This window comes from Microcebus murinus, chromosome 19 (genome assembly GCF_040939455.1).
Source record: "Microcebus murinus isolate Inina chromosome 19, M.murinus_Inina_mat1.0, whole genome shotgun sequence".
Lineage (NCBI taxonomy): Eukaryota > Metazoa > Chordata > Mammalia > Primates > Cheirogaleidae > Microcebus > Microcebus murinus.
The window spans coordinates 9,168,126-9,183,538 of NC_134122.1; the positions used below are offsets into that span (position 1 = coordinate 9,168,126).

Consider the following 15,413-nt stretch of genomic DNA (forward strand, 5'->3'; position numbering starts at 1 on the left):
TGCAGATAAGGACAGGCCTCACCCATAGAGTCAGCATGAGGTAAAAAGTGAGTTTTTATTACTGTAGACACACACGCTTACATATGCATCTACATATTAATGAAGACCACGGCTTCCCACGGTACCTGGCACAGAGTGAGTGTCCGACGCTATTTAACTGTCGTGACCACCATCTGCGTCCAGAGCCGAGCACAGAGGGCAGGACGCCAGACTGCCCATGGCAGGTGTCTGGGAGGCCACCGAGGGCTCCGTGGGCAGCTCTAGTGCTGTCCCTCTCCAGCCAACGGTCCTGCACTGGCCCCCCACCCCCCGAGCCCGAGGGGGAAGTGCGAACTCCTCGAACCGTCCTAGGAGGCTGAGCCCATCTCCCCAACCCTGCCTGCTGCCCGCCGAGCTCCCGCCCTCTCCTGTGAGCTCTAACACCTTAAGCCCCATCCTGCCCCAGGACCTTTGCACGCACTGTCCCCCTGCCCAGAATGTTCTTCCTGCAACACCCTGCACAGCCGACGCCTTCTCGCATGTCAGGCCTCAGCCCGGGCACCACCTCCTCACAGAGGCCTCCCGCCCCCCGGCCCCGCCCCACCTGGGTCAGGTCCTGGCACGCGGCTCTCTCCCCTCGCGGCACACACGACAGCCTGTAGATTCAGATTTGCTTGTTTGTTGACTGTCCTCCCACTAGAATGTCCCTCTGCAGCAGCCAGGACCTCACCAGGTGCCATGGCTGGGTCCCGGGGGCTCGGTGCGGCAGCTGGCACCTGGCAGGTGCTCAGCAGGTGTCTGGCGTGCCCGAGTGCGAGACTCAGAGAACGAACAAACGTACGACAGGGGTCGTTTGCAGCCTGGGACACCGGAGCTCGGAGGTGAGGTGGCTTCGCCAAGGCCACATGGGTGGTGGGCGGCACAGCTGGAGCCACCCACACAAGATGCTCTGAGCACAGAGCACGGCCCGAGGCAAGGCTCCCTCTGCGACCCACCACGGGCGGCCGAGGGCTCCACAGACCCCTGCCCGTCCTCGGCCATGCCACCCTCCGAGGGGCCCAGCTGCAGGTCTTTGCACTCGGTGCCAGGGTGGGAGGTGGGGGCACCATCGTCCCTCTGGCAGGTCACAAGGACACCCGTCAGGACGGGGAATCTGATCCTGATTGCTAGGTCACAGCCAAGGGGCAGAACGGCCTTGCCGTGACCCTGACGTCCACCCCAAACTCAGCCCAGCCCGGTTTCTCCCCGAGCTCAAGCGCCCAGCCAACGTGCCCGTCCGCCCAGCGCGGCCGTGGCCAAGGTGCCCGGCAGCAAGGCACCGCGGGACAGGAGAGAGCTGGCTCTCGGCGGGCGGCAGGAGGGGAGGGAACAAAGTCCTAACAGGCAGGCCCACTGGGTGGGTGCTGTGCTGGGTCCCCCTAAACCCTCACTCGCACCCCTGTGGGACGGGCAGAACCGTTCTCTCCACCTCACAGATGAGGGAAGCGGGCTCAGAGAGGTTGAGGGCTCTGCCCGGGGACACACAGCCAGCCAGAACTCCAGCGCCGGTGTGCGTGGTCACAGCACGCCAGCCGATCGTGAACCGCCCTCCCACACGGCACGTCCCTGCCTTGGGTTTTGTGCGACCTCATGGGCGACGTGCGGTTGTTAGCCCCGGTTTACAGACGAGGAAACTGAGGCTGGGTTAAGGGAGGCCACTTGCCCAGAGTCCACAGCCGGGAGCTGGCAGAGGTGGGATTCGAGCTCAGGGCATCTCCGGCCCCACGCGTGCAGTTCCCTCTGCACCAGCCGCCCCCGGTCATCTCAGACCCAACTCGAGACTCCCGGCTTCTGCCCAGGTGGGCAGGCGAGGCCGCCCACACGGTCCCCTCACGGTCCCCAGCCTCGGGGAGCCCCCGCCCCTCGCCCTCCCAGCTGTCTGCCTCCCGCTCCAGGGCCCCTTCCACCCGTTAGGCCCCAGCAAGAGTGACCTGCGTCTGCACGCTGGAGCAGAAACAGGACAGAGGGGCATTTCCTGGTGATACTGGTGGCTGGGGGGGGACTCTGGGGTGACTTTCCCCAAGGGGCTGGTGACTTGCCCCGGGGCGTACACTGACAGGTGGAAGTGGTCCCAGTCCAGGACACCCATCACAGCTCCCGAGAGCAGGGCGGGTGGGGGCCCTCGGGTCACTCCCCTGTCCTCCCGGTGATGACCCCAAGACCCCATTCCTCGGCCCCGCCCACCCGCCCCACGGTCCCGTTCAGCCCGCCTCCACGCGCCCCTCCCGCCCCAGGGCTGCCTTCCGCTGTGTCACTGGTCTCCGGAATTAAAGCCCCTCGAGGGACCTACAGTTCCCTGGTCCAGCGAGTAAACAGAGCTGGAATGAGGGAGCTGAGGGCTGGGCAGAGGGACAGACGGCCTGGGGGGCAGATGGCGGGCGCCCCCAGGACCCAGACAAGCAGGAGACAGTGGCCGCATACCAGGTGGACGCCCCGTGCCCGTTCCGGTGCCGGCTAAAGGAATCCGTGCAACCGCAGGGCACAGACATGAAGCAAACCCGCCCGACTCCTCGCCGGCCCAGCACAGCCCCCTGGAGGTCAAGGGTGAGATTTCAAAGAAATTCTGAAGACAGCCTGGCAGGGCCCAGAGCCCTGGGATGTCAGACGGAACTCACAGAGCACAACGTTCCCGTCTCAAGTGCTCAGCGGGTTTAGCGTATTCTCAGATGGGGCAGCCATCCCTGCAGTCGACCTTAGGGCATCTCATCACCTCAGAAAGAAACCCGCACCCTTGAGCTAGCAGCGCCCCACCCTCACCCCCAGCCCCCCATCCCCCCATCCCTGGTAACCACTGATCTAAGGTCCACCTCTATGAATTTGCTTTTTTTCTTTTTGAGACAGAGTCTCGCTCTGTTGCCCAGGCTAGAGTGAGTGCCGTGGCGTCAGCCTCGCTCACAGCAACCTCAAACTCCTGGGCTCAGGCAATCCTCCTGCCTCAGCCTCCCGAGTAGCTGGGACTACAGGCATGCACCACCATGCCCAGCTAATTTTTTCTATATATTTTTAGTTGTCCAGCTAATTTCTTTCTATTTTTAGTAGAGACAGGGTCTCGCTCTTGCTCTGGCTGGTTTCGAACTCCTGACCTCGAGCAATGCTCCCGCCTCGGCCTCCCAGAGTGCCAAGATTACAGGCGTGAGCCACTGTGCCCGGCCTGAATTTGCTTTCTGGACTAAAATAAAATTTTAAGGCCCCCCAACTGGCTGATTGAAGGGACCCCCTCCTGGCCAGGGGGATACCCTTAGACTCATTGCCAGCCATGAGGAGGGAGGTCAGAATGCCTCACATGCCCCACCTTCTTGGACGCATGCTCTGTAGCTCGTTGACAGGCCTGAGGCTGCGCAAGACACACCTGCAGGTCCTCAACTTACACAACAAATTCACGGCCAGTGGCTTGTCTCTAACAGACTGTCTTATGTTAACTTAAAGCATTCCAAGCCTTTTAGGCAAAACTACACTTTTTTAACCAATTATAAGTCAAAGCATCTTTAAACCCATCTATAACCTGTAAGCTCCCCTCCCACCTTGAGATGTCCCACCTTTCGGGCGAAACCACCGTGCGCCTTCCATGTACTGATTTGTGACTTTGCCTGCAATTCCTGTCTCCCTGAAATGTAGAAAACCAAACTGTGACCCAGCCACAGCCAGTCCACTTGCTCAGGGCTTCTTGGGCGAGGCTCCGGGTCCTCAAACTTGGCTCAGAATAAACCTCTTTAAATTATTTTCCAGAGTTTGGCTTCTTTTCCGCTGACAGCTTATTTGGGACACTTCATATAAACGGAATCATGCGATCTGGGGCCTCTGGGATCCTCTCACTCAGCACAATGTTTGCAAGGCCCATCCACGCTGTGGCATGCATGGTTACCTCATTTCTCTTCGTTGACAAATAACATCCCATTGTACGGGCAGGTGACACTTTGTTTATCCATTCCTCACTTGATGGGCTTTTGGGTTATTTCCACCTGTCGGCATTACGAACAATCCTGCAACAAACATTCCCGTGCAAGCGTCCGTGCGGACACGTGCTTTTTCATTTCCCTTGGGTGGAATTGCTGGGTGTTCATCCACAGCCAGAAACCCTCAATAAACACACAGCTGGCAAACTCCATGAACCATCCTGGCACGGCTCTTGCAGGCTTCCCACCTGCCAGGCACTGTTTTATTTTTTTATAATTTATTTTTTGAGACAGAGTCCCACTCTGTCTCCCGGGCTAGAGTGCCGAGTCATCAGCCTAGCTCACAGCAACCTCAAACTCCTGGGCTCAAGTGATCCTTCTGCCTCAGCCTCCCGAGTAGCTGGGACTACAGGCATGCGCCACCATGCCCGGCTAATATATATATATATATATATATAATTTTTTTTTTTAGTTGTCCAGCTAATTTCTTTCTATTTTCAGTAGAGACGGGGTCTCGCTCTTGCTCAGGTTGGTTTCAAACTCCTGACCTTAAGCGATCCTCCTGCCTTGGCCTCCCAGAGTGCTAGGATTACAGGCGTGAGCCACTGCATCCGGCCCAGGCACTGTTTTATATTAACTCATTTAATCCTCACAACAATCTAGGAAAGAGGTACTACCACCGTCTCAGTTGTACAGACGAGGAAACTGAGGCACAAAGAGGTCACTCGTCCAGTAAGGAGAGTGCGACGTGAACCCCTGCTTGGCTCGAGAGTCTCTGCTCTTAACACTGGACTGGAACAAAGCTTGTGATCAGATAGAACATTGTAGAAAGAACAAGGCCAAGGGCAGCCTGGGAGTCAGCAGTGGGTGCGACTCAGATCCTGGGAGGACCTGAAGCAGTGGCTTCCCCTTGTTACCCGGGCAACCCCCAGGGGCGAGCACCCCAGGAGGAGGAGCCCGCTGAGCTCCAGGCTGGCCCGGAGCACGTCAGGACGGCCGGGACCTGCATTCACTCCACTAATATATTCACTGAGCACCTGGCAGGGCCGCACACTGCGCCACACCTGGAGTTCCCACCGCGAGCAACAGACACAACCGCTGCCCTCCCGGGGCTGCCACGTTAGTGGGGGAGAAACAGGCAGTGCACCATCTGAGCAACGGCCACGCAACCGACGTTAGAGGGTGCACAGGGCTGGAGGGAGGGCAGAGCAGGAGAAGAGACAGGCAGTGCTGGGCAGGTGCGATTTAATACAGGGTGAACCTGAGCAGTGAGATCTGAGAGGGAGCGAGACGCGGGGGTGCCAGGAACAGTGTTTGGAGCAGAGGGCACAGCAAGGGAAAAGGCCCAAGGTGGGGAGTATGTCTGCAGGAGCAGCAAGGATGGGGAGAATCCTGCAGCCTCCAGGGAAGGGGTTTTCATAGGCAGAGAGGGCAATGGAGCCCCGCCAAGCCCAGAATTCCAGGCCTGCCATGCTGGCCTTCCCCCAACCACGGTCTAACCCTCTGAGATAATCAGTCCTGATGAGGAAGATCAATTTCAAGGCTGGGGCAGAAAAGGGGAGCAGGACCCTGAAGGCTGGACCACGCCGCCATTGGCCAGTGCATACGAGCTCACAGGGACACAAGCAGGTACACACGTCCACACAAGCTGAGTCCATATACATACATGTGTGCTCAGGGTTCACACAGCACAAGGGACAGAGTCATGCTGGTGGGGAGGAAAGGGATCAGTCAGGACTCTTTGAGCTGCAAGGGGCAGAAATGCAGCCTGAACCCGTGCAGGCATAAAAGGGAATTTGCTGGCTCATGGACAGTAGGGTCCTGAACCAGGCATGAGAGGCCACCAGGCTTCTCTCTCACTTCTCATCTCAGTTTCTCTCTGTGTATGGCCCTACACAGTCGAGCCATTTTGCCCCACTGGCAGCTCACAACTCCCCACCCTTGTACCTAGTGGCAATATAAAAATCCCAGGGAAGGCTTCTGATTGGCTCATCTTGGGTCACATGTGCACATCCCCAGACCAATGGCTGTGTCCTGAAGGAATAGCAAGGATTGGTGTCCCAGAGGAAGGGACTGCCACATGGGCAGTTACTGTGCACAGAAATGCCACCCAAATTTGGGGAGAGTGCCTAGTAATCTGGACTAATAACTTTGTCTCTCAGTTTCCTCATCCATAAAGTAGAAGTAATAATAGAACCTGCCTTATAAGCGCTTGCAAAGATTGGATGAGTTGATATGTGCAAAACACTTAGTGCATAGTACATGGAAAGTAACATACAAGTGTGAGCTATTGTTGAGTATTGTTACTACTATTACTACAACTACTTCCACAATCAGAGCAGCTCTGGGAGGTGGGTATTATTATTATTATCATCATCATCATCATCCTCCTCCTCCACAGGGGAGGGAAGTGAGGGAGGAAAAAGCCACGGAGAGTTTCGCAGAGGCCTATGCTTCGGGGAATCGGAGAATCACGCAACAGTAACTTTCCGGGAACTGCGTCGGGGAGCCGAGAAAACCCGGCAACGACATCAAGCCCAAATGTCTTTGGCAGCTGGATGGAATCTCAGGGATGATCTTAGTCCAGGGTTTCTCAACCTCAGCCTGGTGGACATTGGGGGCTGGACAGTTCTCCGTCGTAGTGAGGATGGCGGGGCCATCCTCTGTGTTGTAGGGTGTCTAGCGACATCCCTGGCCTCCCCATCCACACCCACGCCGCCCCATCTGTTAGCCGAGGGGGAACTTAACTGAAGGAGTTTTGGTAAACTGGCAAAAAAAATACTGGCAAATTCATTCATTACATCATGGTGACAAGAATGTGGTCAGCTGCAAACACCTGCCTGTTTCCACTGGGGTCCATTTGTTTCCTTCCAGTGGTGGGAGGATAGATTGAGGCCAGGAGTTTAAGTCCAGCCTGAGCAACATAGCGAGACCCTGTCTCTACACAAAATAGAAAAATCGGCTAAGTACAGTGGCTTACAGCTGTAACCTCAGCTACCTGTGAGGCTGAGGCAGGAGGGTCGCTTGAGCCCAGCCCAGGAGTTTGAGGCTGCAGTGAGCTATGATGATGCCACTGCCCTCTAGCTCGGTAACAGAGCAACACCTTGCCTTTTTTTTTTTTTTTTTTTTTGAGACAGAGTCTCACTTTCTTGCCTAGGCTAGAGTGCCGTGGCGTCAGCCTAGCTCACAGCAACCTCAAACTCCTGGGCTCAAGCAATCCTACTGCCTCAGCCTCCCGAGTTGCTGGGACTACAGGCACGAGCCACCATGCCCGGCTAATTTCATATATATATATATATATTAGTTGGCCAATTAATTTCTTTCTATTTTTATAGTAGAGACGGGGTCTCGCTCTTGCTCAGGCTGGTTTTGAACTCCTGACCTTGAGCAATCTGCCCGCCTCGGCCTCCCAGAGTGCTAGGATTACAAGCATGAGCCACCACGCCCGGCCAACACCTTGCCTTTTAAAACAAAAAAAAGTTAGCAATCTCATGCCCAGCCCCCAATTTTTAAAATAAACTTTTAGTTTTAGATTTATAGAAAAATTATGAAGGTAACAATGGAATATTATATAGCTACAAAAAGAATGAAACCCTGCCATTTGCAACAACAGGGGTGGAACTGGAGAACATTATGCTAAGTGAAACAAGCCAAGCACAGAAAGACAAATCTCCATGTTCTCTCTGATTCTACAGACAGCAGAATGATGGTTACCAGAGGCTGGGAAGGGTAGCAGGGAGGGGGTACAGAGGGTGGTTAATGGGTACAAAATATAGTTAGATAGTTAGATAGAATGAATAATATTTGATAGCACAACAAAGCAACTATAATCAACAATAAGGGCATACTTTAAAATAACTAAAAGTAGAACTGGGATGTTCCTAACACAAAGAAATGATAAATGCCTGAGGTGGTGAATACCCCAATTACCCGGACTAGATTAATTCACATTGTCTGCCTGTATCAAACCATCACACGTGCTCTGTAAAGACTTGCAACTATTATGTACCTGTAATAACGTTTTTAAAAAGAAAGAAAAAGCATGAAGGTAGTAGAGTGCCCGTATACTCTCACCCAATCTCCTCTATCATTAACACTAACGTCTTACATGAATACTGTGCATCTGTCACAATTAATGGACCAACGTTAATGCATCATTACTAACTAAAGTCTACACTTCACATTACCCAGATTTCCTTAGTTTTTACCTAACGTCCTTCCTGTCTTCCAGAATCACATCCAGTGCACTAGGTACACGTCATTGTCATGCTCCTCAGGCTCCTCCGGGCCGTGACAGTTTCTCAAACTCCCCTTGGTTGCGACCGCCTCCACCGTTTGGAGGAGTATCCATCAGGCGTTTTGGAGAGCATTCCTCAGCTGGGATCTGTCCGATGTCTTTCTCCAGATTAGACTGGGATTATGGGTTTCAGGAAGAAGATGGCAGAGAGCAAGGGCCTCTCTCCTCACTTCCTACCGAGGGGGCCGCTCTGGGGGTGACTGATCACTCACTGTTTGGGTAGACCGTGATAGTCTGGCTGAGCAAGGCGAATTACTTGGAATTCTTCTGCTTGGAGATTCATCTCTCTGCCAAGTAAAAAAATATACATGATATCAGTGCAGCTCTGGATTCCGGCTGTCACCGTTTGCAGACTCCAGCTGGCACAGTGGGGCTCAGAGAGGGAAGCGGCTGCCCCGGGTCACAGGCGTGGGTGGCAGCTGTCGGGCTTGCACCCACCCGAGCCCCTGCTGTGCTCGCTGCAGGGACCCTCCGCCCCGTGCCAGTGGGCGCCGCCAGCCCTCGGGGAGACCTTCAGAGGGTTCCACTGCAGCTCCAGGAACCCCGAGTTGGAAATCTGACCCGGGTGCCTGGACATTTCATGGGGGTGTCTCAGGAACCCCGAGTTGGAAAACTGACCCAGGTGCCTGGACATTGCATGGGGGGGGGTCTCAGGAACCCCGAGTTGGAAAACTGACCCAGGTGCCTGGACATTGCATGGGGGGGGGTCTCAGGAACCCTGAGTTGGAAAACTGACCCGGGTGCCTGGACATTGCATGGGGGGGTCTCAGGAACCCTGAGTTGGAAAACTGACCCGGGTGCCTGGACATTGCATGGGGGGGGTCTCAGGAACCCTGAGTTGGAAAACTGACCTGGGTGCCTGGACATTTCATGGGGTGGTCTCAGGAACCCTGAGTTGGAAAACTGACCCAGGTGCCTGGACATTTCATAGTGGGGGTCTCAGGAACCCCGAGTTGGAAAACTGACCCGGGTGCCTGGACATTTCATGGTGGGGGGTCTCAGGAACCCCGAGTTGGAAAACTGACCCGGGTGCCTGGACATTGCATGTGGTGTTGGGGGGGGGGGGGCTCGGCTGCTCCCGGGACCACGCGCGAGGCTCGTGCAGGGCGGGCTGGGGCGGGAGTGGGAGTGGGTAAAGCCCGCTCCCAAGGGGCGCTCTGGGGCCCTGGACCCCCCACTCTCCACCTCCAGGGTCTCGCTGGTCCCCACACACCTTGGAAACTCGAGTCCGCAGGCAGGAGCCCCGGCCTGGGCAGCACTGCCCGCCCTCCGGGCCTGGGGCGGGAGCTGACTCCACGCTGGCGTCCCCGCGGCCTCCCGGGGCCTCGCCCGCCCCCTCGACCGGCGCCCGCTGCCCGCGCCCGCAGCGCCCCCTCCCGGCCGGGGCCTCTCGGCGCGGCCCTGCTCTCTGCCTCCCCCTGCAGGCCGTGCCAGGAAGGGCGGCTCGGTGGAAAGCCACCAAGAGGAGACAGGCGTTTCTGAACTCCTGGATGGCTTAGGCTCTGGGCTCTACCACTCGCTAACCGAGCCTTAAGGGTACTATGGAACCTCTCAAGATTTAGCCCAATGTTTTGTCCTTTGTAAAATGCATATATTTGGGCCGGGCGTGGTGGCTCACGCCTGTAATCCTAGCACTCTGGAGGGCTGAGGCGGGTGGATCGCTCGAGGTCAGGAGTTCAAAACCAGCCTGAGCAAGAGCGAGACCCCGTCTCTACTATGAATAGAAAGAAATTAATTGGCCAACTAACATATATAGAAAAAATTAGCCAGGCATGGTGGCGCATGCCTGTAGTCCCAGCTACTCAGGAGGCTGAGGCAGCAGGATCGCTTGAGCCCAGGAGTCTGAGGTTGCTGTGAGCTAGGCTAACACCACGGCACTCAACTCTAGCCTGGGCAACAAAGTGAGACTCTGTCTCAAAAAAAAAAAACAAAAAAAAAACCCCAAGAAAATGCATATATTTGTAGAATGTATTTATTGCTGGTCAAGGTATAAAAGACCCTTGCAGAAAAGAATAAAAGTGCATACCTGACGTGCACAGCTCGATGAATCAACACAAAGCAAGCACACTTGCGGAACTACGCAGGGCAGGAATTGAAACATTATCAGCACCCTGGAAAAGCCCGTATTCACTACTTCCTTCCTCTCCCTCCTAGATTCTAACACTGCATACAATGGCTGTAGGATTAATGCTTTCCTCATAGGATTGTGCTGAGGATTAAGTGGGGGTAACGTGTGCAACAAAGCACTTGGCGTGCAGGAAAGCATTCAATGCATGCGTGGACTCTTGTATGCCCTTCTCTCCCATGTTCCCTCCTCTTGGTCAGCAGCAGCTGTGCAGTCCCCTTTCTGCACAGGTGTATTCTGCAGCCCACAGCGAGGGGAGAATGCTGGTTAAGCAAACAGACGGCCAGTGCATCTGTGCCTTTTGGTGGTAACACTTACCCGGGACATTATCTCCTCCAGCACCGTCCCTTCTGCCTCCTTGATTCTGTCATTTCTATCCACCCATTCCTGGGTCCTTCCCAGGCTAGGCCCTCAGCCCCTCTCTCAAATCACTGCCCAGGCCTTCAAATGGCACCCACTCCCCACTCCCAATGCAGCCTCCACACTGCAGCCAGGGCACTCTTTCTAAAGCACAGATCTCACGAGTCACCCCCGCCCTGCTTGCAACACTCAATGGCTCCCTATTGCTCTCAGAAGAAAGTCACACCCTTCACGACATTCAAAGCCTTTCAGACCTGGATCCTGCCTTTGTCCCAAATCGATCAGTTACCAACTCCTTTTCCATCCTGGTGTCTGCATTCTAAATTCACTGTCACCCTCTGTGCCCCCTCACCCTGTAGCCATTTTTGCAGCTGGGCTTTTGCACGTGCCATTCCTGCTGCCCAGAAGACTCTGCCTGTACCTCTGTCCCCTGCTCATCCTGTCCACGTTTGAGCATGCAGCTCCAATGTCCCACCCCGACAAGTCTTCTTTCCTTCCCACTCCCTGCCCTGCCCAGAGAATAGAGGGCCCTCCTTCTACTCATCCTTCGGGTCTCTTCCCAGGCTCCACCTCCTCCAGGAAGCCATCCCTGATTCCTCCCCACCCCCACATTCTCAAGGTACTTCCTACAGTCTCAGCACTTCACATGCTGGGTGGGGACACCTGCCTTTGTTCTGTCTGAGGCTTCAGGACTGGGAGCTCCCAACGGCCGAGCCCCAGTGTCACCACGGAGTGGCCGCGGAGGCCGTTCCTCAGCTGGGAGACAGCTGGTCCCTGAGTGTCTGCCACGTGGCAGGCCCCGGGCCGGGCACTTCGCCTGCACCCTCCCACGGCAGCCTCACCGTAGCGAGGCAGGGCTTGCCTGCTCCCCACTGGACAGAGGAGGAGACTGAGAGGCTCAGAGAGGTTAAGCAACTTGCCTGAGGTCACAGGGCAGAGCTGGGATTTGAACTCAGGTCTGTGTCTCTCAAGCCTGAGCCAGGTTCTGCTGCCTTGTCCGGGCCTGAGAGTGAGGAGGGGTCAGACTCGTCCCAGCCAGGGCTCAGAGGGGACTGCATCGGTCAGCAGGGGTGGACACTGGCTCCCCCATGTCCTGCGCGGGACACAGACAGTCCCTTCACAGGGAGCAGGGGTTGGGCGTGCCAGACCCACCCCTCCCTTCTTCTCCAGGAACAGGTCGGGGTCACCCCGCCTTTCCAATCAGCTGAAACTGGAGCACACCTCAGCCTCAGTTTCCCCAAGACCCTGAACCCTGCTCCCTCTTCCCTGCAGGAAGGCCAGATCGCTTGTTAAGCCATGTGGTTCAAGCTTAGAAAGAGACAGCCCTCCTGTGCTCACTGCCTCAGCAAGCGGCACCTCCACCTGCACCGTGCACGAGCCGGGGGCCGCGGAGCCCTCCTTACCACTTCCCTCTGCCCCCCGCCACCTCTTCCAAACCCTCACAGTGGCAGAGACTCCAACATCCACTCCCCCTCCGCCCACAGCAACGGAACCGCCCATCCTTGGCTGGGCACGGCCACCCAGCGCTGAGACTGCATTTCCCAGCCTCCCTGTGGCTGGGTGTGGCCAAGAGATTAAACTCTGGCCAATAGGATATGAGCCAAAGCGACCCTCGAGGGAAAGGGCGGGGCTTCCTTCCTTCCCTTCCCTCTTCCCCTTCCGGGTATTGGGAGCGCAGGACATGGTGGTGATCAGATTTGGACCACGAGAACAAAGACAACAGCTCGGGGATGATGGAGCAACCAGGTGGGAGGAGCCTGGGTCCCTGCCACCTTGGAGCAGCCAACCAGAGCCGGAACACTCACACCAGGACTGAGTGTCAAAGGGAAAACAGAGTCCTTTCTTGTTTAAACCACATATTTTGGGTCTTTGAAGTGGCAGCTGAACCGATTTCCCAACTAACAGAATCCCCAGGTTCTGTGTATTTTACCTCCTAAGGATCACCCAAATTCATCTACTGTTTCCAGTCTCCACTGACCCCACCCCAGGCAAAGGCAAGCCTCGCCTCCGTCCCCCCACTGCCTGAGCGCCAGGCTCACTTGCTTTCTGTCAGTTACTTGAATGTATCATGCTCACTCCTGCCACAGGGCCTTAGCACATGCTGCCACTGGGAACACCTTTTCTTCCTCTCTTTGTCTAATCACCTCCTACTTTTCCTTCAGATTGTCACCACCACCTCCTCTTCAGGAAGAGCCCTCAATGACTGCCCTGGCCAGGGCAGAGCCCCTCTTACGAAATCCCACGGCACCACGAACCTCTTCTGAGTAGTATGTGTCCGAGTTATGATGCCTTCAGGGCATCTAGGAATCTATCCCCAAAATACACTGCCCCAAATACACAATCGCAGAAACACAGGTTTTCTGTTGCAGGCCTACTAGTAACAGCAAAATACAGGAAACTCAAACTATCCACCAAGAGGGAACTGGTTGAATAAACTATGGTTTGGACACACGGAGGAGTACTATGCAGCTATGAAAAGAAACGGGGAGCCGGGCGCCATGGCTCACACCTGTAATCCTAGCACTCTGGGAGGCTGAGGCGGGCGGATTGCTCAAGGTCAGGAGTTCAAGACCAGCCTGAGAAAGAGTGAGACCTCGTCTCTACTAAAAACAGAAATAAATTAGCTGGACAACTAAAAAAAAAATATATATATATATATATATATATATAAATTAACTGGGTATGGTGGCGCATGCCTGTAGTCCCAGCTACTCGGGAGGCTGAGGCAGGAGGATTGCTTGAGCCCAGGAGTTTGAGGTTGCTGTGAGCTAGGCTGATGCCACGGCACTCTAGCCTGGGCAACAAAGTGAGACTCTGTCTCAAAACAAATAAAAAGAAAAAAGAAAAGAAAAGGGGAAACTCTCCCGTAATACAATGGAGTGATCTCCAGGATATATGTTTAAGCAAGAATAAATAAATAACAAAATGCAAGAGCATAACTGTGTATACAAAGCCTGCTACCTTCTGAATATCTGTGTGTTGTGTATACACCTGCTCGTATTTTCTTTTTTTTCCCTGGTGTTAGAGTGCCGTGGCGTCAGCCTAGCTCACAGCAACCTCAAACTCCTGGGCTCTAGCCATCCTTCTGCCTCAGCCTCCCAAGTAGCTGGGACTACAGGCATGCACCACCATGGCCAGCTAATTTTTTTCTATATATGTTTTTAGTTGGCCAATTAATTTCTTTCTGTTTATAATAGAGACAGGGTCTCACTCTTGCTCAGGCTGGTTTCCAACTCCTGACCTCAAGTGATCCGCCCGCCTCGGCCTCCCAGAGTGTTAGGATTAGAGGCGTGAGCCCCCACACCTGGCCTCACCTGCTCATATTTTCAAAAAGAAACAATGAAATGATAAAACACCAACGGTTACCTATGGGAGGGGGGATGGAAACAGGCGAAGGTGGAAGCTAGGCTTCTCTGAGTGTGTCTTGTTTTAGGACTTTTATAATTTTATCATACAAGATTATAAAGTATAATCGAAGACCAAATAAAGCAATCTTTTAAAATAAAAATTAAATAGACCTGATTATAGGTCAACTTGGCATAACCACACTAAGAAGGAGTATTGGAAGTGACTTTAAAACAGTATTTTGATTGTATATTCCTAATGGGTTTCACCCTAAGGACACAGAACCACCGAGAAATAGAACCACAATGAAACCCTCAACTGCACTCAGTCATCTTACAGGTAGTGATGACGGTGAGGTTGTTATGTTGAAACTATTAGCTGTGTGCTGTCTCTTGCTTCCTCTGTCACTGTGTGGCCTCGTTGCACCTGCCCACTCCCCTAACACTTCCCACCATGGGTGGGAGCAGCCTGAGACCCTCACCAGATGCAGCTGCCCGATCTTGGACTTTCCAACCACCAGAATCGTGGGCCAAATAAACCTCTTTTCTTAACAATTGTTTTAAAATGAAACAATTAGCTTCGTAGTATATGATAAAGAGTATGAGAAATTGTGTTCATGCTGTTAGGAACCAAGATTTTCTGTGTAAGAAAACGAAAGAGAAACAAAATAAGCCAGTGAGTTGAAGTTTAAAAGTCTTGCAATCCCAAGTTTGAGGAAGCAACAGTTTTCCAGCTTTAAGCCTAGACACAGCAGTAACCCAGTAATAATGAGAACCCCAAGCGTCTGGATTGTGGTCCCTAACTCCCATGTTTCACCCACAGGAATAAGGCTTCTTGGAGAAATGGCTGATTTCATGTGGGAAAAGTGTAAGACAAATCTGGGACACACTGTCATCTTGAAATCAAGGAAACTGTAAGGCTACCGAGATCTCATCAAAGGGTGAAGGGCGTGGCTCCCTTTTACTCATATCCAACGTGGTTCTGAGCGCTTTGCAAGTATCAGCTCACCCTTAGGAAAGTTACTTCACCTTAGTTAACCCTCACAACAAGCCTATTAGGAAGGTACATGATTATACTCATTTTTATAGGTGAGGATACTGAGTCACACAGGCTGATTACTAAGAAAATTGCCCAAGATCCATGCCGCTGGTAGGGGTCTGAGTCAGGATTTGAATTCAGAAAGTCTGAGGCCTTAATCTTCTTCTAAGCTTCCTCTTCATTAATGTAGGTCATTCAGCATCAAAGCAGAAAAGGAAAATAAAGGAACCCCACTCCCACCCCCCAGGCTGGGCAGAGGCCAGTGTGGAGGTGGGTTCAGGACCATGGACAGCGCCCCAACCTTCTCCCCTCATTAGTTCAGTGGTCCCTACACCCA

General features: G+C 54.0%; 1 long non-coding RNA gene across 1 annotated transcript; it reads right to left on the reverse strand.

Moving 5' to 3' along the window:
- Window positions 1–7,907: 7,907 nt before the first annotated feature.
- On the reverse strand, window positions 7,908–9,521 carry LOC142862418 (uncharacterized). The gene is made up of 2 exons (XR_012913482.1): window positions 9,422–9,521; window positions 7,908–8,495 (listed from the first exon to the last, which is right to left on the reverse strand). It is a non-coding gene; the product is annotated as an uncharacterized LOC142862418 (long non-coding RNA).
- Between the last annotated feature and the right edge of the window lie 5,892 nt (window positions 9,522–15,413).